Consider the following 9015-nt stretch of genomic DNA (forward strand, 5'->3'; position numbering starts at 1 on the left):
TTAACAACACAAGGAAGAAATTGAGATTGTTTTTTTCACAACAAAATATGTTACTATTTTCAAATAACACAATAGGGCTGGATGCATTTTGCACTTTTTCTCAAGTATATAAAGGGGGTAAAGTGTATCTCTTTCATGTATTCAAAATCTATGTAGAAGTGTTATAAAGAAAGGAACTCCAAGCATGGTGTGACGAAGAAAAGCTTGAATTTTGATGGTGGATGGCAGGTCTTGATTCCCAAAAATAAAAATTTGGCACTCATTCACATCCAGACAGTAATTTGTGTATTAATTTTTGTTATATTTTTCTTTAAGTTGTTATGAAGAAAACCTGAGATGACCAGAATTAAGTCAAAATAATAAAAACAAAGAAAAAAGAGAAGTGAAGCACAAGCACACACACATTGACATGGTAGACTGAGGCAGGAGGGAGTATAACAAAGAAAAGCCACGTTGGCATTTATTTGTGCAGTCCAAGTAAAAGAAAAACGGCGGCCAGCCAGTTGTGACCAGAAATTTGAAAAACAAAAAGTCACGCACTCACATCACTAATTTAATATAAATGGAGGTGGGTAGGAAGTAACAAGTAGTTGCACATTGTTGGCAGATATTGACTTAAATGAATAAGAATAGTTCACATGAGGATTAATAATTTCATCTCGCATCGCAAATGGGATTATTGGAATGCTAGCCTGCCAGTGATGATACCAAATATATATATATATATATATATATATCTGCATAGTGCACAATGCACTGTATTGCGTCAACCAAGACCTACCAAACATAATAATATAACTAAACGTATTTCCGTAGTCCAATAAAGACAACGTAGGTACGTGCTCTTTTCCACGTTGAAAATGGCAGCAGCAAATTAAAAGAGAGGTCCGCTAACAACTACTGCTAGTAGTTAGAATTTTTTTCAAGGACAAACCAATCAATTCCTGTGTTTGTTAGAACATCACAGATTAATGGGAAAAGGTCAATTTTGGGAATTACGAAGTAGTCCTCTTAATTATACTCAATTTCATCTGGAACGCTCCTCACCAACATGTTTTACATTTACTAGTCAAGTCTTGCTTATTATAAATACTTCAAGGGGTTGGTGCTGGATTCCAATTTCATAAATACACCTTTCTTTCCACGTTTATAATATTTTATTATAAAAGTTTAAACAATTATCATATTTTATGTTTCTTTCTTTCTTTCTATATATATATACATGCCAATTATATCTTTTTCATATAATAATAATTTATAAATTTATGTGTGCAAATAAATAATTTTATAATTAATGTTTATAAATAATAATTGTTAAGGAATTACATAGTTGAATTGAGATAGAATTCTATTAACAATAAATTATAATAACGAGTTTTGTTATAACTAATTAAATAAATTTAGTTAAAAATCTTAATATTACCTAAGAAAAAAAAATATATGTATATATATAGGCTATATAATTAAGAGAAAATATGATTTAGAATGAAGAAACATCTCTTTGAAAGAAAGGAAAGCAATATGTGGGACGATTCCTCATTGATTTAATATAATTTCAATTCATTTCACAAAGCACTATTAATCAATTTAAAATATTTTTCCACAATAAGTTAAACATTAACTAATTTTATATAATTCTAAAAGTAGTCTGCATAAGAATTAAAAATTAAAAATGGAAATATGAATATTGTATTTTATAAGTGAAACAAATATGAGGATACAAAATTAATGTTATAGAGATAATTAGTTATAAGATCTAGAATTTCAATAGAAGGTAAAAGAACAAAAAGGTTAATTGTCAATGTTGTCACCAACTGATGATGAATTTTTCATCATAAATATAGAAATGAAAAGATAAGAATCGTGGAGTGGATTAATCATAAATCTAAAAGTACTTATAATTAAGAAGGCAAAATCCAAAACGTAAAAATGCCTACATTTTTATTCAAAATTGAAGATTATAATTCTAATGAAACACAGGACAAGATTCAAGGGAGATATTAATTAAGTGAAACTTCTTAAATGGAATTAATATTTGAGTTTTAATGATCATCAACTCACGTTTTCTAAAATTTTAAGGAAACTCTTATTAATCATTTCATCACATATACATTTACCACTTTTATTTATAAGCATAAACAATTAAACTACAAGATATTTATTCTATCTGTAAGACTATGTTTTTATCTGTATCATAAGACTTCACAATTAAGAAGTTGTGAGTTTTAGTTCCATGGATGTGAGTATATAGTCTGTCTTCATAGTAGTGTCTTATTTCATTATTTGCTTTGAATATATTTGTTGATTTACAAATATTAGTATATTGAATTAGTATTTGATGTTGAAAGTAATAGATGGTGTAGTAATGAATCAAATTTTATTAATATAATACACACACCACATGACTAATGAAATATTCCAAAAAAAAACAAACAAACAATTGAAGCAGTTTTTTCTAACACCAAATAATATAATAATTATCATGTAATAAATAATTGAAAAGGAGGGTAAAAATATAATACCAAGTGTCTTTTCTATCTTCTAAATTTTTCTATTAAAATTGGCTGTGATTTTCCTTCTACCGCAACATTTTGATCACATTAGATTTTTAAATAAAACTCAGGCACTTCTTGAGCATAGGTGCCAGGGATATACAGTATTTCCGATGAGATAATCATAGCTCTTTAAAATTAACAGTTTTTCATATATTGGGATATATGATATACTAATTTTTTACATCAATTAATTATTGTACACCTATTATAAATCCAAAGTAAAAGTTAAGATTAATTCAGAGAAAAGAATAAATAAAAAATAAAAAATATTAAATCTAGAGGATTTTGCTACTAAAAGAAAGAAAAGAATTAACAATTAAATAATAAATAAATATAAATTATAATATTATTTGGATATACACATTTACGATTTATTCACCCCATTAATTGTTTATGATATATTTATTAATTTCCCTTGAAGAATTCTATAATTATTGTAATATAACTTAAATTTGTAAAAGTAAATATCGATATTAATGAGCCCTGATAGAGTAAATAATTTTGAAACTATTTCTTTTTAATTTAAGTTTCTAAATATTCAGAGTTAGAAAAAGACATAAAAGTGAGAGAGGTAATTGTTTTTTTTTTTTTTTTTTTCATACTCTGTCTAGGCGCGGCTAACCAAATTGATAAAAGAAAAAGAAAAACAAAATAATTAATAAATTGTTATTGATTCTTTCTAATATACTTTTCTTCTCCTGGTATATTTATAATTTGATTATATCATATTTCTTTATTGTTAGAGAATTAAGAAGATAAAGATTATTTCGTTTGAATTAATTAATTAATAATTATTTACTTATTCTCATGTTCGTTAAAGAAATTTAATATAGTTTTATAACTATGTTTTGAATTATATCTCACAACTCATAAAACATCAAAGTAGAAATTAAAAATGGAATTTAGTTGCTAGATATGCCTAAGTAAAATAACAATTATAAAAATTATTGATCTGATATACAAAAGTAAGATTCCAAACTTATTGCCAAAAGTTATTGTAAAGTATGCTTGTAAATTTTGATATTATGATTAAATTTGTCGACCCGTGATTAATAGAGTTCTTTTATTCATACATTTTTTCTGTAACAGTACTATGATATTTTAATGTTGTGCAAGTAGCCTAGAACAAGAAAATTTTCTAGTTTACTTAAATATAATTTTATTTTATTTAGTGTTTATTATTTATCTAATTGACTATAAATAATACTTAAATTAATAAATATGTTACTTATGAATAGTTAAAAGAAATTTCATATATATATATATATATCAAATTTTAGCATATGAAATTACTTGACTTGATTGTATATAATGCGTTTAAAAGATGTACATGATATATAGATCTAAATCAGAAGCAAGTTTAAACTATATCAATAGTGATGCGTGCAATTTTAACACAAGTCCAATGAACTTGAACTTGAGCGATGGGCCTGGACTAACGAAGAAAGAATTTGAGAGAAAATGACCTTCAAAATAAAATGTTAGCATTCTGACGCCCAAGTTAGTACTGGATTTGAAGAATAATAACTCGAAATAATAAAGCGTGTTAAGAGAATAAAGCGTGATGACGGAAAAAGAGAAGTAAAATCGTGTTTGACAGTGCAATATAAGTGCAGCAGAATAATAACTAGATCTCCACCGGTTGAAGGTATCCCCGCCTGGGGATAGAATCTGAATCTATAGAGGAGTGTCCTCTTTCGACAGGGAACTGATCGTGCCTCCTATTCCTGAGGTGGACGGCAAAATTAGTTGAGATAAGATATGATCAGGCTTTATCTTTCTGTGATTTTGCCGTTAGGGTCGCTATTTAAGTGAGGAAGGGAATCTATATCCAAGGAGGACTCCTGGTCCGCAGGCAGTCTAATTGACTCAAGAGTCCAAGTTCTTGAGGGAACCTCCCACACCACGTGTACTCCATGATGGGGGAAGGGCATACGTGGAGGGTCCAACTGTATGCCACGTGGGCTTCAGAGAGGTATGCGTGCATGGAGGCTAGGCCAACTGTCAATATTTGGGCCACAATATTAGGCTACGTTAAGCAAGCTTCCTCCACCTGTGCGACCGTATTTATGGAAGGAGGTCTTTAGGCCCCCTCGCTCGTTCTTGGGCCGCAATTATTTGGGCCACACCCATCATCTAGTCGCCCCCACTCTAAGGAAAAGGGGCACCTTCAACTCCTTCTCAGAGTAGGGGTCCTTGTCCTCTTTGATCAGAAGGGGGGATCTTTCTATTAACTGAGAAGGGATAACTTGAGATGACTCCATTTTTTTATATTTTCTCTTTCCCGCCTATGAGAGTCTTTTTTGATGTTTGCGCTAGAGTGCCATGCCCTACCAATGCCAAAAAAGGGAGTGATGAGTAGGCTTATGCCTAGCCTCCTTGGTTGACGAGCATTGATAACTGCCCTTACCATGCGCAAGGGAGTTATGGAATCGCCCAATCACAGACGGTTACAAGGGCGTGTTCTTAACTTCTCCACGACGTCTTTAAGCAGGTATTGTTGCCTTGCTTCTTCTTCTTTTCTTTTTCTTGAAGCATCAAGGGTTTCACCTCCATAGACTCTGTAAGTATCTTGCTCCCTCTTTCTTTGAAATTTTCTATGTATTTTCCATTCAAAACCATGTATTCCTTAGATGAGTCGGTTTGTTTTGTGGGTGAGACTTTTGCAGACGATGATCCCTTATAGGCCATTTCGATGGAGATAGGCGGTCTTCCGCCCAGTTTTCCTCGTGGTCGAAGGATGAGTGTCTCCACCAAGCGGCTGCACTAGCCCATCGTCTCATAGACGAGGAGGGCGTGGCGGAAAAAAAGGATAAGGTTCTTCCCCTGGGAGGAAGAAAGGGAGATCTCCCATTCGCCTCTGGAGTGGGCATCTTCTATTCTCAAAATCTCGGGGATAGACCAACTGGTACAGGAGTATCATGTCCCTCCCGCTTTCATCATCTATACCCCGTACCCTAGGAGTCGTCCTCACCTTCCTCCCCCAAACTGTTGATGTTTCTTCTTAACACAGTTAAAGTCAGGTTTACGTTTTGTCGTTCCCTCCTTCTACTCTGATGTTGCTGGTCTTTTTGGTGTCCCTTTGAATCAGTTGGTTCCCAATTCCTTCAAGATTCTAGCTAGTTTTTTTATCATCTTTCGCTTTCATCAATTTCCAGTTTCCGTTAGTATCTTTGCACAATGCTATCGTTTGAAAAGGGTAGAGACAAGTTTTTTTTTGTTTATTACTCATCCTAGTGTATCCTTCTTGCCCTCTCCAAATCCCTCAAAAAATTGGAAGAGAAGTTTTTTCTTTGTTTTACCCTCCCGTCCTTGGTCCTTTCCTGACGGTTGGATTCAAGAGGCTCCCCCTCTGCTTCAGGTTGGGGGGAGAACTATTGCTTTGACCTCTCGGCTGGATATTCTAAACGAAAGCCCTTATGACTGTCGGTCCCTCATCGATGAAAGACAGTTGTGTAGTCCTTGGGGGATTCCCTGGGTATTTTTATTTTTCCTCCTGTCCTTGATTTTGTTGTGTATGTCTCGGATTATGAATTGGTTTATTTTTTCTTGAATCAGATAACATCATGTTTAGCAAGCTGATGCTAGATCATGCTTCGGGGGCTCGAGCTGGAGGGACTCCTTCTCGGTCTCCTAGGGGGACTCCTTTTTCACGTGAGTCCAAGGGAAAGCATACAACCTCTCCTACTCCAGGTGCGACTCCAAGGGGATCTTCCGAAAAGGGCGAAGCTGAATTCCATTGGGGATTCTCCTCCCAGTTCCACAAAGCTGCCTTCAAGGCATCCTCCCCGCCTACTCTTAGTAATGAGAGGGGCGTCTCTCTTACGTATTCTCGATCCTACTCCACTTGTCTGCATACCCGCCAATCTTTGGACCAAGAAAGGGGGAGCAATGCACCGCTGGTGTCTGAGCTCATAAGAGGGGTGCTGTCTATAGGGGATAAGCATCTGTTATCCCCTCTGTTGAAAGAGGAACTGGAAGGGATAGCCTCCTCCTACATGCTTAAGATATTTCTATCTTTTTAACTTTCTTTCCAAAAAATATGTCTATGACGCTCCTTTCTTATTGTTAGGCCATTTTTGTTTGCGAAGAGCTCTTCTCTCGTCCCCCCACCTCTCAGAATGATGCACAAAGGAGGAAATTAGAGGAGAAGGTGGAATGGGCACAGAACACCAAGCTCAGGAAGGACAAAAAGGAAGCAGTGACTCGTTATCAGCAGTTGGAGAAGGACCTGTGAAGGCTACAAAAAGATGACCAAGGCCATGAGGAGGCCCTCAAGCAAGCCAGGGAGAAACTGGAGGGATATTGGGTAAGCCGCCTTGAGCAATTTAAGAAATCTGAAGCCTATCATAACTGGACATTATTTCGAACATGTGGTATGTAGGGAGCAATTCAAAGCACATGGGTATCTACCAGCAGGTGAAGAGCCTACATTCTTGGACCTAGCAGATGCCATGGAAAATGCTCCAGATCCCTTCTCCGACACTCTTACTCCCATAGGTAGAGATCTCTCCCCCGAATCAGGTTTTGACTTCCTAGTCTTCCTTCGCATTATCTAGTGTTATTCCTCTATATCAATTTAACCTGAGGAGGTGTTTTTTTGTATAGGAAGACTTGGAGAATATATTGGACGAGGTTGAAGCTGAGGTGAGGGGTCCCCCCTTCGAAGCAACACTTGACTCTGTAGTGGGAGACCTCTTGGGAGATGTAACCCAGAAACCAAAGGAAAGGACACCCCCAAGGATGCTAGTACCAGTCCACTTGAAGCCTCCACTGTTATTGCCCATCTAACTGAAGATGAGAAAGAAGAAGGCCCCTGCTTGTGGGATAGAAAAAGAAAAAATGTAATTGCCCCCCCCCCCCCCCCCCAATTTTTAGAAGACACTTTTTAGTTTTTCTGTGCTGCCTTTTCCCCCCCTGAGATAGGGGATGAAACAATTTCATGGATAATTTTTTCTCGAGCTCGGCCATGCTTTTAGGCCGAGCTATTTTTGACATGCTTAAATAGAATGGACCTCTTGATTCCCTATATGTGAGGCTGTTTTTTTTTTTTTTCATTCTATCGAGATACGTCCTTGCCTGAGAATGGCCAGGAATTTATAATGCTCTTCTAGGGTTTTTCCTGCATTTTCTTGAAACCAAGATTAAAATCTCGGATTACAGGATAAATAGGTAAAAAAATGCATGAAAAGTAAGAGGCATACGATGGTTTGTTCTTGTTGTCGGATGCCTGCTTGTTCGTTGTCAGGCCTTACTCCTAGGTATTGTTCAGTGCCTCACCTTATCATATGCATAAAATAGAAAATTATACCTCTAGTTAGGGGGATATCCCCAATTTCCGTAAGAGTGACAATTGACTCCCAATACATGTTAATGAAGATGCCATTCTAAAAGATTTTAATCTTTTTAGCGGGGGTTTTAGAGGATGTTCTGTAGGAGGATCTTTTTCATGAGGACATATTTAGAGGGAGTCCTTCAAGAGAATAAAAAAGGAGTCCCTTAAGAGGACTGATTCAGAAAGAATCCTTTGAAAGGACGTACTTAGAGGAAGTCCCTCGAGAAGACTTATTTGAATGATGCCCATTAAGGGGTTTTACTGCCTCCGAAGGAGGTTTTCTTACACATAATATTTCTCAAAGTTGTGTACATTCCAGGGTCGCAAAAGGGCACGCCCTTCAAGGTTCTCAATTTCATACGCACCTCATCCTATTACTGCCGTGATTTTATAGGATCCTTCCCAAGTGGGGTCTAGTTTTCCAACCGATTTTAAGGTATTCACCTTTCTTAGTACCAAATCTCTGACCCTGAAAGCTTTGTGTTTTCACCCTTCTATTGTGGGCATCTATAATGGTATTTTTGTATCTCAGTATGCGAATGAAAACCTTTTCTCATAATTCTTCAATAAGATCCAAGTTCTCTTTTAGCAATTATGTATTATTCTACTTAGAGAAGTGCAGGACTCTATTGGAGGGTATTCAATTCTGTCGGGATGATGGCTTCAGTCCCCACCAACTCGTTCAAGTATTCTCTTGATTCCTTGGACTAGGATTCAGTTAGTAACTTCTACTTGTCCGTAAGACTAGGGGTGCGTTACCGATGTTAATCTCTACTTGATACGCAAACCTTTGCACCAATCTCGTATCCAGTGTCTTTGAAATTGCCGGCCATTTTCAGAGATTATTTCTCGAGGGAGTCCAAAACGACATATGATGTTTTTCCACAATAATTTCATGACTTCTGTTTCCGTAATACGAGCCAATAGTTTAGTTTCCACCCATTTGGTGAAGTAATCAATAGCTACTAGAAGAAATTTTCTTTGACTGGGGGCTAGAGGGAAAAGTCCCACAATATTTATCCTCATTGAGCAAAGGGGCAAGGCGACAACATAGTGGTGAGTGGTTCTTCCAGTTGATGTATGAGGGCGGAGTACTTCTGGCATTTCTCACGTTTACTTACTAAT

This window comes from Sesamum indicum, linkage group LG10 (genome assembly GCF_026168435.1).
Source record: "Sesamum indicum cultivar Baizhima isolate 11 linkage group LG10, ASM2616843v1, whole genome shotgun sequence".
Classification (NCBI taxonomy): domain Eukaryota; kingdom Viridiplantae; phylum Streptophyta; class Magnoliopsida; order Lamiales; family Pedaliaceae; genus Sesamum; species Sesamum indicum.